This window comes from Phyllobates terribilis, unplaced genomic scaffold, assembly GCF_046119375.1.
Source record: "Phyllobates terribilis strain yellow unplaced genomic scaffold, ASM4611937v1 Scaffold_7__3_contigs__length_470593459, whole genome shotgun sequence".
Classification (NCBI taxonomy): Eukaryota; Metazoa; Chordata; class Amphibia; order Anura; family Dendrobatidae; genus Phyllobates; species Phyllobates terribilis.
The window spans coordinates 236,750,662-236,766,980 of NW_027362767.1; the positions used below are offsets into that span (position 1 = coordinate 236,750,662).

General features: G+C 42.8%; 1 protein-coding gene across 6 annotated transcripts in view; it reads left to right on the plus strand.

Annotated features, from left to right (window-relative positions):
* LOC141154244 (uncharacterized) overlaps positions 1-16,319 on the plus strand; it is a 150,535-nt gene that overhangs the window by 14,831 nt on the left and 119,385 nt on the right. For 3 of the 6 annotated variants that reach the window (XM_073639852.1, XM_073639858.1, XM_073639855.1), the window contains exon 2: positions 10,139-10,179. The exons of the other annotated variants lie outside the window; for them this stretch is intronic. The gene's annotated coding sequence lies outside the window, so the exon portion shown is untranslated. The remainder of the gene's footprint in view (positions 1-10,138; positions 10,180-16,319) is intronic. 6 annotated transcript variants of the gene reach the window in all.

Consider the following 16,319-nt stretch of genomic DNA (forward strand, 5'->3'; position numbering starts at 1 on the left):
CAGACTCGGGAAGACCTAACAGTTGTACTGGCAACTTCCGTTGTGTTGGTGTTACGGGGAACGCTTTCCCACCTTGTGTCTGCGGCCACCACACTGCTTCTTCCTGCCTGTTGTGGTGCTACGCCTCCCTCCCCCTGTGTGCTGCTGTCCTCGCTTTGTATGTCCCCCTGCCAGGTTGGATCAGTTACTATATCATCTACCACCTCGTCATCCACTTCCGCACCCTGGTTCTCCTCCTGACTTTCTGGCAATTGTGTCCCATCATCATCCACCTCTTGTGACAGTAATTGCACTTTCCCACTGTTGCCTTCGTGTGACTGTGGCTGCTCAAATATTTGGGCATCGCTACACGCATTTTCCTCTTGAACCGTTTGAAGCCGGCTGGGTGAGAGGCCCGAATCTATAAATGGAAAAGTGAACCGCTCTTGAAAGTTTCCAAGTGTGGGATCTGTTGTCTCTGGGCACTCGGCATGGTGGGAGGAAGGAGGATCAGGGTGAGGAATATGCGGTCCAGACTCACGGCTACTGAGACTTCCCTGTGGAAGACAGGGTGGTGGTGGCAAAGTGACTGGAAGCATTCAATAGTGGTGTGCTGCAGTCCCCTAGTAATTGGGACAGAAAGGTCGAGCGACGATGTGAGTGTTTGTTGTGGCACAATTTCAGCTTGCCACGGCCTCGGCCTCTGCATGCACCATCACCATCATGTACACTTCCCTGTCCCTTGCTACGCTCCTTGCCCATTTTAAATGGAGGACAATATTTTCCCCGTTCAATACAAATGGCTGGATTTGAACCTCAGTTATATGTGATGCGTCTGACGGACAACCACAGTTTTAAATAGGGGACCTGACAGGTTACCTTTAAGGCTGTGTGCCCACGATGCGTTTTTTAAGCGTTTCCGCAGCGGCAGAAACGCTTAAAAAACGCATGGTAGAAGGCCTGCCATGTTCCCCAATGATAATCCGCATGTGCTGTGCACATGCTGCGGAAATTTACGCTGTGGATTGTCATTGCGTAAAAATACGCAGCATGTCCTTTAATTTTGCGGACATGCAGCGTAATTGCCGCCATTGACTTTCATTAAAACGCATATTATCCGTGTAAGCACATTTGCACACACGGATAATATGCGTTTCTATGTGCGGATGGTACCCGGGTGTGGAGGAGAGGAGACTCTCCTCCGGACCCGGGTACCATAGAACCTGTGAAAAAAAGAATAAAATAAATATTATATTTACCTTCTGATGGCCCGCGGTCTCCTTGTCTTCACTTGCTCGCAGCGCGCTGTGGACTGAAGGACCTGCGCTGACGTCATAGTCATGTGACGGCAGGTCCTTCAGTGTACCGCGAGCTGCCGGCAAGCCAGGACGGAGCGAAGCAAGACTGCGGGGGCCATCGGAAGGTAAGTATAGATTTATTTTTTACCATTCTTTTACAGTCACACTATATAAATCCATGCCTTTTGCATGGATTTATATAGTGTGACCAAGTTGTCAAGCACTTTCCAAGTGATGCTAAAATCGCTTGGAAAGCGTTTGTCAACCCGCATGCGGAAATGCAAGTGAAGAACTCTTCACATCCGCATGTCCCTGACAGGAAAACGCATGTACAATCCGCATGCACAATCCACATGTACAATCCGCATGCGTTTTTTCTGCCAGAGAGATGCGGAAACGCTCAGGAAAAAATCCTGAGCATTTCTGCATCGTGGGCACATAGAAGCAGCCTGGAGGGAAGCAAGATGTTATTACTTCACAAAAACATAACTCGCAATCTTGTTTTTTAGTGTTCTCTTTTTTTTTTTTTTTAGTTTTTGTTCTCAGTTTAGGGTAGATTGTGATTTTTAGTAGAAATATGCAGTAATATGCTGAAATCAATCCTAACTAGTTTTGACCTTGGTTAAAATGTGAATTTTGGGAGGTATCATGTTGATGAGGATTTTGACCAAAATTCTTATCAAATCCCCAACATGTGAATGAGACCTAAATCCTCTAACAATTAGGCTGGAGTCACACTAGCGTATAGCATCCGATACAAGATGCTAGTGCACTGTGCTCCGATCCTCTCGAATGAGATAATCGCAGCAGAGGTGCGGAGAAGACTGAGAAAGTAATTTCTCCATCTCCTCCATTGCCAGCATCCGCAGGAATTGCACTGCACTCTGGTGACATCCAAGTGCAGTGCGATGTTTCACACTCACCCATAGACTTGTATGGGTGCATGCGATCCGATTCTTGCGGGTTATCAAGCATTTTAGCATCACTTGGGAAAAGTGCTTGACAACTTGGTCACGTTATACAGTGCCTACAAGTAGTATTCAACCCCCTGCAGATTTAGCTGGTTGACACATGCGGAATTAACTTGGCATTGTGACATTTGTACTGTAGATCAGCCTGGAAGTGGGAAATGCACTGCAGCAAATTTTTTTTTTTTTTTTTTTTTAAAAGTTAATTCAGAGTGTCATTTATTATTCAACCCCTCAAACCACAAGAATTCTGTTTGGTCCCCCTAAAGTATTAAGAAGTAGTTCAGGCACCAAGAATAATGAGCTTCACATGTGTGGATTAAAGATCTCTTTTGCCAGCCTTTTCTGACTATTTAAGACCCTCCGCAAAGTTGTGAACAGCACTCAGACATGGTCAACATGGGAAAGACAAAGGAGCATTCCAAGGCCATCAGAGACAAGATCGTGGAGGGTCACAAGGCTGGCAAGGGGTACAAAACCCTTTACAAGGAGTTGGGCCTACCTGTCTCCACTGTTGGGAGCATCATCCATAAGTGGAAGGCTTATGGAACTACTGTTAGCCTTCCACGGCCAGGACAGCCTTTGAAAGTGTCCTCCCGTGCCGAGGCCAGGCTTGTCCGAAGAATCAAGGCTAACCCAAGGACAACAAGGAAGGAGCTCCGGGAAGATCTCATGGCAGTGGGGACATTGGTTTCAGTCAATACCATAAGTTACGTACTCCACCGCAATGGTCTCCGTTCCAGACGAGCCCGTAAGGTACCTTTACTTTCAAAGCGTCATGTCAAGGCTCGTCTACAGTTTGCTCATGATCACTTGGAGGACTCTGAGACAGACTGGTTCAAGGTTCTATGGTCTGATGAGACCAAGATCGAGATCTTTGGTGCCAACCACACACGTGACGTTTGGAGACTGGATGGCACTGCATATGACCCCAAGAATACCATCCCTACAGTCAAGCATGGTGGTGGCAGCATCATGCTGTGGGGCTGTTTCTCTGCCAAGGGGCCTGGCCATCTGGTCCGCATCCATGGGAAGATGGATAGCCCAGCCTACCTGGAGATTTTGGCCAAGAACCTCCGCTCCTCCATCAAGGATCTTAAGATGGGTCGTAATTTCATCTTCCAACAAGACAACGACCCAAAGCACACAGCCAAGAAAACCAAGGCCTGGTTCAATAGGGAAAAAGTCAAGGTGTTGGAGTGGCCTAGTCAGTCTCCTGACCTTAACCCAATTGAAAACTTGTGGAAGGAGCTCAAGAATAAAGTCCACATGAGACACCCAAAGAACCTAGATAACTTGGAGAAGATCTGCATGGAGGAGTGGGCCAAGATAACTCCACAGACCTGTGCCGGCCTGATCAGGTCTTATAAAAGACGATTATTAGCTGTAATTGCAAACAAGGGTTATTCCACAAAATATTAAACATAGGGGTTGAATAATAATTGACCCACACTTTTATGTTTAAAATGTAATAAAATTCAACTGAGCAACATAACTTTTTGGTTTGTAAGATTTATGCTTCTGTTCATAAAACCTACTCTCGTTTGCAGTTTGAAGGCTCTAACTTATTTGCATCTTATCAAACCAGCTAAATCTGCAGGGGGTTGAATACTACTTGTAGGCACTGTATACCGGCATGGATTTATATAGTGTGACCAAGTAATAGTTAAAAAAAAAGAATAAGGATGGTAAAAAATAACGATTATACTTACCTTCTGATGGCCCCTGGTATTTTCTCTGCTCCATCCGGTCTCCCCGGTGTCTCGCGGTGGTGTGAAATGACCTGCGATGACGTCATTGAGTCATGTGACAGGTCACATGACTCAGTGACGTCATGGCTGGTCCTCACACCCACCGCAAGCCGAACCAGAGACCGGACGCATCGCTGAGGAGGCCGGGGGCCATCAGAAGGTAAGTATAATCTTTATTTTTTATTTTAAATTCTTTTTTTTTTTACAGGTACTATGGTACCCGGGTCTGGAGGAGAGTCTCCTCTACTCCAGCCCCGGGTACCATCCGCACATTGAAACTCTTAATATCCGTGTGTGCAAATGTGCTGACACGGATATTAAGCATTTCAATGCAAGTCAATGGCGGCAATTACGCTGCGTGTCCGCAAAATTAATGGGCATGCTGGGTATTTTTCCGCAATGATAATCCGCAGCGGAAATTTCCGCAGCTTGTGCACAGCGCATGCGGATTATCATTGGGGACCATGGGGTTCGTATTACCAAGCGTTTTTTATGCGTTTTAGCTGCGGAAATTCCACGGCAAAAATGCTTGAAAAGCGCATAGTGGGCACGCAGCCTTAAAGGCTTTTTTTTTTTCTCTGAAACAGCAGAGCATTTCAGAGAAAAAATATACCCAGCTGCAATCTTGCAGTCAGGCTCTGGTTCGTGCTGCTCACGGTTTGGGCGGCATGAATTAGGTGACAGGTTCCCTTTAAAATGTAGTTTGCAGAATAGGTTTAGCCCATTAATTGAAGCAACACTAGAGGTCACTGTAAGCACGTGTATAATGTATTACTCTTCTGTTGTATGATGAGAAATCTATTCTTCTCAATGGTTGTATTTTTCAGTGTAGAGAAGAAAAACTGTTTGCTACAGGATCCCTCAAAGTTTCTGTGTCTGGTTTATAAGATGAATGTCAGCACATTTGGCATGGAAATATTAGTATCTATATGAACTAAAGAATGTTTTATAATAAATTAAAAAAAGTTTTTTTTACTGTGTTAGCCAGTTGAAAAAAAAAGATTTCTGTTAGTGTGAAAAATAAGATAATCCTGTACTTATGATACCTTTAAATGGCTAACAAAATGATCAAATAAATGATGTTACAAAGCAAGCTTTCGGGACTTCTTAGTCCCTTCCTTAGGCATGGTATAACAAAATATCTGAAGAAACACAAATATATGCACAAAAAAAAAAAAAGACAAAGGCATGCCTAGAAGGCTCTGTTCGTTCTAGGAATCGCCTTTTTCTCTTATTGCCTATGTTGCTACATCTGCAAAATAGTAAAAGTAATGTGCACTATGCCCTTTTTTATTCCATCCCACCCTTTCATCCAAGTTGAATTTCCTATTCTCCGTAGGTGTTTGCAGGGCTGCCACCAGGAATTTCAGGGCCCCATACTGGAAAAATTTTCAGGCCCCTTTGAGACTCCGACCAGGCTCCGCGTCCATCCCTTGAACCTTCCACAGTCCCACCGCCTACTCTTGGAAAAACTCCACTTCTGCATGATTTCTTTACCAATCACACATTAACATTTCCCATCGAACACCAGATCACATACATAGCCAGCCCAGCAGCTTTTGTTTTGGCCAAAAGATTTTTTAAGCCGCCACCACCACGACAAGGTAGACTCTTCTGGCAGAGCCCTACTCTACTGTAACCTATTAAACATTTCTTAAAATATCCAATACTCTTTTTAGGTATATTTTTCTATTTTTTTTCTTTAAGGGAATGTGTCACATTTTTTAAAATGACCAATAATATCACATACAAGGGACAAATGCCGTCACACCATGACCAGACCACATATTACCACCACATAGTGACTGAATATTACAATACTTGTCATTAATAAAAAGAAACAAAATACTAAGTGCTATTTTACACAGGAGCTCTGTATATAGAGTTAATGTACAGGTAATACATTTATCACCGGTGACATTATACCCAGGACCTCTGTATATAGTGTACAGGTAATACATTTATCACCGGTGACATTATACAAAGGAGCTCTGTATATAGTGTCAGTGTACAGGTAATGCAGTGAACACCACTGACATTATACACAGGAGCTGTGTATATAGTGTACGGGTAATAAAGGGATTACCAGTGACATTACACACAGGAGCTCTGTATATAGTGTAAGTGTACAAGTAATGCAATAAACTCCACTGACATTAAACACAGGAGCTGTGTATATATATATAGTGTATAGTGTTCAAGTAATAAAGGGATAATCAGTGTCACAATACACCCTGGAGCTCTGTATATAGTGTCTGTATACAGATAATACAGTGATCACTGGTGATATTATACACAAGCTCTGTATATAGTGTCAGTGTACAGGTAATGCAGTGAACACCACTGACATTATACACAGGAGCTGTGTATATAGTGTACAGGTAATAAAGGGATTACCAGTGACATTATACACAGGAGCTGTGTATATAGTGTACAGGTAATAAAGGGATTACCAGTGACATTATACACAGGAGCTCTGTATATAGTGTCAGTGTACAGGTAATACAGGGATCACCAGAGACCTTATACACAGAAGCTCTGTGTATAGTGTCAGTGTACAGGTAATACAGTGATCACTGGTGACATTACACACAGGAGCTCTGTATATAGTGTCAGTGTACAGGTAATGCAATGAACACCACTGACATTAAACACAGGAGCTCTGTATATAGTGTAAGTTTACAGGTAATGCAATGAACACCACTGACATTAAACACAGGAGCTGTGTATATAGTGTACAGGTAATAAAGGGATTACCAGTGACATTATACACAGGAGCTGTGTATATAGTGTACAGGTAATAAAGGGATTACCAGTGACATTATACACAGGAGCTCTGTATATAGTGTCAGTGTACAGGTAATACAGGGATCACCAGAGACATTATACACAGGAGCTCTGTGTATAGTGTCAGTGTACAGGTAATACAGTGATCACTGGTGACATTACACACAGGAGCTCTGTATATAGTGTAAGTGTACAGGTAATGCAATGAACACCGCTGACATTAAACACAGGAGCTCTGTATATAGTGTAAGTGTACAGATAATGCAATGAACACCACTGACATTAAACACAGGAGCTGTGTGTATAGTGTTCAGGTAATAAAGGGATAATCAGTGACACAATACACCCTGGTGCTCTGTATATAGTGTCAGTGTACAGGTAATACAGTGATCACTGGTGACATTATACACAGGAGCTCTGTATATAGTGTCAGTGTACAGATAATAACCATTAATATATAATTAGTTATTATGCAACCCACCATTCCAAATATAAATTGTATTCCACTACTGCGCCCCCACTAACTATAAATAGGCACTTTCCCCACCTAATAAATATATAAATTAATTAGCACCTGTGCTCTTTCCACCAATTCATTACCAGTCACTGCATCCTCAACAACCCCCATTCTGTACTTCCCGCTTCCCCGATTCATTAGATTTACATGCCCCCCTCCCCTGCAATTCATTGTCATGTCATGTCCTGTCTCCCACCCCCACCCTCTGTTTATTATCAACTGCTCTCCCCCTTATTCAATACATCATTTACTCTCCTCCACCCTCAATCTATCATTATTTGCTGCCCCACCCTCAATTCATCATCATTTGCTCTCCCCCGCCCTCAATTCATCATTTACTATCCCCATCACGCAGTCTCAATACATAATCATTTAATCCCCCCACCCTCAAAATTCATCATTATTTGCTCTCCCCACCTTCAATTCAATTGCTGTTCCCCAACCTCACTTCATCATTTGCAGTCCCCTGTCCCCCTCACTTCATCATTTGCAGTCCCCCCTCTCCCCATCATTTGCTATCCCCTGTCCCCCTCACTTCATCATTTGCAGTCCCCCGCCCCCTTCCCCTCTCATGTTATCATTTGCAGTCCCTCTTCACTTCATCATTTGCAGTCCCCTGCCCCCCTCTCACTTCATCATTTGTAGTTTCCCTCCTCACTCATTCAATTCATTTTATAAAGAAAAAAAAAAGTTTTCATACTTACCTCACTTACGGTCCCCTGCAGGCGCAGCTCCGTTTCTGCTGTCCTGGCAACAGCCAGTAGCGTGCTTATATGACGGCGCGTATGCAATGACGTCATTGCGTGCGCGCCGTCACATGGCGAGAAGTCTGGAAAAGGCGGAGGGAGCTGGAGCTGCGCAGCCGTTCAGGTACTTTGACGGCTGTGGAGCTCCGGGAAAGCTCCCAGCGCCCCGCTGCACAGCACCATGTTACACCCTGGGGTCCGGTGAGCAGAAGCACAAGAGGGGGGCCCTGACTGGGCCGGGCCCCCTCTGTTCACCGGGCCCCATACAACGGTAAGGGCAGTAATGCCCTGATGGCGGCCCTGGGTGTTTTTAATCCATCCTCACAGCTCGATCTTCCACTCTGCCTATGATTACTGTGGTGTGACAGATCTTCATACACAGTTATCTCTGCTACACCAGGAACAGCACGCAGTCAGTATTGCTACATCAGACACACCACAATAAGCTCTACTGCACCAGACACCACACAGTCAGCTCTGCTACACCATGGCACTGATTTTGTGTATTCAACAGAAATGTATTTATTTGTTGTAAAGAATCCCGGCCCAAATTAAAGAGACGTTTCGGTCAAAACAAGACCTTCATCAGTCTTAATAAAGAAAAGCTTATAAAAATGTACAATAATTATCAAGAACAAAAAAGTGAAAAAATCACCTCATATTCATGTCACAACATTGTAGTAACAAAAGGAAAATATGCATAAACTAGTGTCATATTATCCATGAGAGGAAATCAAATTCTAACATCTGTGATACAATTTCAATCAACCCCTCAGAGCAGAAAACTGTGTATATATTTCAAACAAGAGAAAAACAAAATTGAAAATGAAAACCAACAGACACACAAATGGGAGATCAAGGGGAGTATGTGCACAATACACCTATATGTATTGTCTGGGATTATTTAACAATAGGAATGAATATAGCCAATCACTTAATAAAGTGCACAGGAATGCAGCCATAAGATTGAGAACAGAAAAAACACTCCCAGTCAGGCCAGGGCTAGTGGGATCATACAGATATAACTGACGGTTTCGGATCCTATTTGTGCACCTTTATCTCCAGAAGTGCCGTGTCTACTATTGCATGAGCTCTGCTAACCAGACACACCACACCGTCACTGTCCACTCTGCCTATTATTATTGAGGTGTGACCCACTTACGTACACGGTCAGCTCTGCTACACCAGACACAGCACACTGTCAGCTCACCTTGGATTGTCCCTGACTGTGTCCATCTGCTACCATAGCAGGATGAATTCAGGTTTATTTATTCTAATAAGATGTTTTATGTGCCTTACATTGTTTGAAGAAACGCTCTGAAACGTGACATATGCTAATGAGGCATCTCTTTCCCTGGTCCTGCAACGGATCTTCTAATCACGCCTCCCCTTGGCGTGATTTGACAGCCTGATTCAATCCAAGTAAAACTTCAGACAGATTTAAAACTTAATTCTTCATATTCTGCAGCATTAATATGGCACATAAAACCATTTATTACAGTATCGAAATTTGAACCCATGCTGCTATAGTAGCGAATGGGGACAGTCAGGGGGCCTGGCAGGTTGCATTGAAGTGTTATATGTGGACACAATTATCTTACTGTACATCCAAATAATCCACTTTTAGAATGCATAGAAATCCAACACTGTGTGAAGCCAATGCATATAGTGGCCCTATGATTCGGAGGTGGGTTCAGGACTGGGTTAAGGAGATCCACAAGGTCTATCAATGCTTCAAGTTCATGTTCTTTGGCTTATACTTTCCTTCAAAATTATATTTGTATTTCTAAAGAAGATGACAATTGCAGAGGTTTTTGTAAAGAACAAGTAATTTTTTTTGCTGCCTGTGAATGATCTTTCACTTTTCAAGCCACTATTATCTTGACACATTGTCATTGCATCTAGAATTAGTGGTGAAAATAGAAACATTTTAGGGTTTCTTGTCTAAATAATATTGTACTCCTGAATTTACATATGATGATATGTTTTTTAGTTCGACTTGTTTTGCCCAAAACCATGCCCAAAGAAATTATTGTAATTTTTAATGTACATCTGTGTAACAATGTAACACACACATGTATCACTTTCATAGGCACAAAGTTGTAACCAACCTGAATTTCCATTCCAAATATGGTAAGTAATGTGCAGTATCAAACATATTATAAAGCAAGTATGTTGTGATAAACACTTTGGATGAACTGGAATGTAAAATATGTTAGTAACTTATAAAAATAGGAATCAGCAGGTCTGTCTGGAAAAATAAGGCTTAATTCAAACTCCCGAGTACGGACCATGATATTAGGACTGAACGCGGGTCTCCTGATCCCAACTCGGCAGACTCCTATATCCCTATGAGGCTGGTGAGTTTGGTCAAAAAGATCTGTGGTCAGTCTGGAAATCACTGTACTCAGACCCTGATATTTGGATGTCTGAATTCTACCTGAAGGGAAGCCTCTTTTCTTTTTTCTCTTGATATGACTTTCTTTATGATTATAACCTCTGCCTAAAAATAAAAACATAAAGAAAAGCAGCACTATCAAACTTAATGTGAAAGAGATTTTAAAACTAATGGCAAATTCATAGAAAAGGCAGTGAGGGTCTGGCTGTCTGCACCTCTGCAATCCGTTATATGATGAGTCGCAGCTTTGTATAGTAGTGGTTGTGCCTTATATTACAAATTATTTGAATGGGATGACTGTAAAGCCAGAATCTGACCCCCACCAATCTAATATTGTTTGCCTTTCCTAGCTATGGGCCATGAATTTTAAAGTCTCAGATAACCCTTTTTAATGTTTCATTTCTGGAGATCCTGGATCCCATTACTGCCTCACAAAAGAAAAATTAAATATTCTACAAGCCTTGGTCAGGAAATTTGTTGACAGCTTTACTTGCTTAATGCCATATATTGTTGAATAGTCTGAAATTAGTTCGCCGTTACTTGGGGTTGTCCAGGCATAAAATAGTATTGACCTATCCGTAGGGTAGGTAATTTATTATAAGATCGGTGGGCGTCCGATACTCAGCACTTCTACCAATCAGCTGTTATTAGTTGCAGTGCCATCTGGATGGGAATATTGAATGGAGCTGGACAGCACAGGTGCATTCAATGTGTAATGGCTACTGCCGAGAACTGCAGCTAAACTCCTAGTCATATGAAAGGAGGGCCAGCACTTGCTGCTGCTGTTGTCATCCTCTGGGGAGCCTCTACAAAGTTGTATGTAGCCAGGTAGCCCTGGCTGGGGGAAGTACCATCCTAAATCATGGTTGAATATAAACAAGTATTGTAAGGTATTACTGCATTCAAAATGTTTTGCATCAGCATGATAAGGCTAAGTGCCCACAATGCAGAAATGCTGCAGATTTTTTCCGCATCTCCCTGGCAGGAAAATCGCATGCGGATTTTACATGCGTTTTTCCGATGGCCCCCGGTCTTTTCTCCGGTGCTTCCGGTCTCTTGTTCGGCTCACGATGGTCTAAAAGGACCTGCGGTGACGTCATTTAGTCATGTGACAGGTCACACGACCGCCGACGTCACGGTCGCGTGACCTGTCACATGATTAAATTACGTCACCCCAGGTCCTTAGACCATTGCGAGCCGTACGGGAGACCGGGGGCCATCGGAAGGTAAGTATATTGTTTATTTTTTATTTTAAATTCTTTTTTTTACAGGTACTATGGCACCCAGGTCTGGAGGAGAGTCTCCTCTTCTCCAGACCCAGGTACCATCCGCACATTGAATCGCTTAATATCCGCATGTGCACATGTAGTCATGAGGATATTAAGCGATTCAATGCAAGTCAATGGTGGCAATTACGTTGCTTGTCCGCAAAATTAATGGACATGCTGCATATTTTTCCGCAATGATAATCCGCAGCGGAAATTTCCGCAACATGTGCACAGCACATGCGGATTATCATTGGTGATCATGGGGCACGTATTACCAAGCATTTTTTAAGCGTTTTCGCTGCGGAAATTCTGCGGCAAAAACGCTTGAAAAACGCATAGTGGGCACGCAGCCTACGGCTTCAGCTTCCGTTTATTTAGCTTTGTGCTATCCCTATTCAGACAAATGCCATTGAAACTTGGCATATACCGAATAAAAGTAGACAGCTAGAATGGTGAGACACACTACTATCTTGTGGTTGAAAAGTGACAGCAAGCCTGAAACAAACCTAGATGGATCCCATTAATGCTAACGTGAACCGGGCCTTAAGAGAGATCTAGTTGTGTCTATATGTGATAACTAGTATGTACAGTGCCTACAAGTAGTATTCAACCCCCTGCAGATTTAGCTGGTTGACACATGCGGAATTAACTTGCCATTGTGACATCTGTACTGTAGATCAGCCTGGAAGTGGGAAATGCACTGCAGCAAATTTTGTGTTTTTTTTTTTTTTTTTTTTTTTTTTTTTTTTAAAACGTTAAAAGTTAATTCTTCAGAGTGTCATTTATTATTCAACCCCTCAAACCACAAGAATTCTGTTTGGTCCCCCTAAAGTATTAAGAAGTAGTTCAGGCACCAAGAATAATGAGCTTCACATGTGTGGATTAAAGATCTCTTTTGCCAGCCTTTTCTGACTATTTAAGACCCTCCCCAAACTTGTGAACAGCACTCAGACATGGTCAACATGGGAAAGACAAAGGAGCATTCCAAGGCCATCAGAGACAAGATCGTGGAGGGTCACAAGGCTGGCAAGGGGTACAAAACCCTTTCCAAGGAGTTGGGCCTACCTGTCTCCACTGTTGGGAGCATCATCCGTAAGTGGAAGGCTTATGGAACTACTGTTAGCCTTCCACGGCCAGGACAGCCTTTGAAAGTGTCCTCCCGTGCCGAGGCCAGGCTTGTCCGAAGAGTCAAGGCTATCCCAAGGACAACAAGGAAGGAGCTCCGGGAAGATCTCATGGCAGTGGGGACATTGGTTTCAGTCAATACCATAAGTAACGTACTCCACCGCAATGGTCTCCGTTCCAGACGAGCCCGTAAGGTACCTTTACTTTCAAAGCGTCATGTCAAGGCTCGTCTACAGTTTGCTCATGATCACTTGGAGACTGGATGGCACTGCATACGACCCCAAGAATACCATCCCTACAGTCAAGCATAGTGGTGGCAGCATCATGCTGTGGGGCTGTTTCTCTGCCAAGGGGCCTGGCCATCTGGTCCGCATCCATGGGAAGATGGATAGCACGGCCTACCTGGAGATTTTGGCCAAGAACCTCCGCTCCTCCATCAAGGATCTTAAGATGGGTCGTAATTTCATCTTCCAACAAGACAACGACCCAAAGCACACAGCCAAGAAAACCAAGGCCTGGTTCAAGAGGGAAAAAGTCAAGGTGTTGGAGTGGCCTAGTCAGTCTCCAGACCTTAACCCAATTGAAAACTTGTGGAAGGAGCTCAAGAATAAAGTCCACATGAGACACCCAAAGAACCTAGATAACTTGGAGAAGATCTGCATGGAGGAGTGGGCCAAGATAACTCCACAGACCTGTGCCGGCCTGATCAGGTCTTATAAAAGACGATTATTAGCTGTAATTGCAAACAAGGGTTATTCCACAAAATATTAAACATAGGGGTTGAATAATAATTGACCCACACTTTTATGTTTAAAATTTAATAAAATTCAACTGAGCAACATAACTTTTTGGTTTGTAAGATTTATGCTTCTGTTCATAAAACCTACTCTCGTTTGCAGTTTGAAGGCTCTAACTTATTTGCATCTTATCAAACCAGCTAAATCTGCAGGGGGTTGAATACTACTTGTAGGCACTGTATGTAGGCTTATGGGATATGAAAATGTTACAATTGTTTTATTGCGAGTAAATTTAATGAGGTTAATTAATAATTGTGCTATTATGAAGAGTATATAACCCATGCGTCCCCCTGCTGCTTTACATCACTATTCTAGTGTGACATTTAGCATCAGTCATTGTGGTTAACCAAATAATAAATGGCTTGTGTTATAACAGGATGCCCACTGCATGCACAATGCCACCACAGTACAAATTACTGGCATGAGATTGGCATTGTGCTTTTACTTTTCTTTCGGTTTTGAATATAAATAAACACTCGATGGTCTTTATTAACTCACATGAATTAAAAAAACAAACAAACAAACATATATATATATATATATATATATACAGTTATATATACAGTACAGACTAAAAGTTTGGACACACCTTCTCATTTAAAGATTTTTCTGTATTTTCCTGACTATGAAAATTGTACATTCACACTGAAGGCATCAAAACTATGAATTAACACATGTGGAATTATATACTTAACAAAAAAGTGTGAAACAACTGAAAATATGTCTTATATTCTAGGTTCTTCAAAGTAGCCACCTTTAGCTTTGATGACTGCTTTGCACACTCTTGGCATTCTCTTGATGAGCTTCAAGAGGTAGTCACCGGAAATGGTCTTCCAACAACCTTGAAGGAGTTTTCAGAGATGCTTAGCACTTGTTGGCCCTCTTGCCTTCACTCTGCGGTCCAGCTCACCCCAAACCATCTCGATTGGGTTCAGGTCTGGTGACTGTGGAGGCCAGGTCATCTGGCGTAGCACTCCATCACTCTCCTTCTTGGTCAAATAGCCCTTACACAGTCTGGAGGTGTGTTTGGGGTCATTGTCCTGTTGAAAAATAAATGATGGTCCAACTAAACGCAAACCGGATGGAATAGCATGCCGCTGCAAGATGCTGTGGTAGCCATGCTGGTTCAGTATGCCTTCAATTTTGAATAAATCCCCAACAGTGTCATCAGCAAAGCACCCCCACACCATCACACCTCCTCCTCTATGCTTTGCGGTGGGACCAGGCATGTAGAGTTCATCCGTTCACCTTTTCTGCGTCGCACAAAGACACAGTGGTTGGAACCAAAGATCTCAAATTTGGAGTCATCAGACCAAAGCACAGATTTCCACTGGTCTAATGTCCATTCCTTGTGTTCTTTAGCCCAAACAAGTCTCTTCTGCTTGTTGCCTATCCTTAGCAGCGGTTTCCTAGCAGCTATTTTACCATGAAGGCCTGCTGCACAAAGTCTCCTCTTAACAGTTGTTGAAGAGCTGTGTCTGCTGCTAGAGCTCTGTGTGGCATTGACCTGGTCTCTAATCTGAGCTGCTGTTAACCTGCGATTTCTGAGGCTGGTGACTCGGATAAACTTATCCTCTGAAGCAGAGGTGACTCTTGGTCTTCCTTTCCTGGGGCGGTCCTCATGTGAGCCAGTTTCTTTGTAGCACTTGATGGTTTTTGCAACTGCACTTAGGGACACTTTCAAAGTTTGCCCAATTTTTCGGACTGACTGACCTTCATTTCTTAAAGTAATGATGGCCACTCGTTTTTCTTTACTTAGCTGCTTTTTTTTTTGCCATGCAAGAAATCCCACTTATTAAATCTGACAGGGCAAACCTGTGAAGTGAAAACCATTTCCGGTGACTACCTCTTGAAGCTCATCAAGAGAATGCCAAGAGTGTGCAAAGCAGTCATCAAAGCAAAAGGTGGCTACTTTGAAGAACCTAGAATATAAGACATATTTTCAGTTGTTTCACACTTTTTTGTTAAGTATATAATTCCACATGTGTTAATTCATAGTTTTGATGCCTTCAGTGTGAATGTACAATTTTCATAGTCAGGAAAATACAGAAAAATCTTTAAATGAGGTGTGTCCAAGCTTTTGGTCTGTACTGTGTGTGTATATAGATAGATAGATAGTAACCCATCTCCCAGGTGCACCAATTAGACCAAATGCTCCGGGTTACATCACTGAGACCAGCCATCTCTGTGATACATACCTCCCATTGACTATGCGACCATTATCCACCTTACTATATATATATATATATATATATATTATATTATATATTATATTACACACAGAGTCACTGGTTAAGTATGTGAGGGGAGGTATGTTTCTTTACGGCTGTTAGCCCTAGTGAACTGAACTGAACTACAACTTTTCTCCAGCAGGTTATATGTTGGAGGGTTTTACCACCATTTTGATGGGAGTGGTTTTGTGTGAGTGACACAGAGATGGGAGGAAAGTCATTTATCCTACCTCCCCTCAGGGTGTGGCTGAGCAAGGTTAAATGCTCAATCACTATTTTTTTTTCTCTGATGGTCTGGAGAGTGAAGTCTCCAGGCTGTGTGTGGTGAAGCCAGAGAGCTCCACCGAAGGACTTGTGTTTGGGATTTCACGGTGTTACCCGAAGCTGGCGAAACCCAGCTTACTTATGGACTGTGCTATACTTTATCTTTTGTTTTCCCCTTATCCCAGAGAGG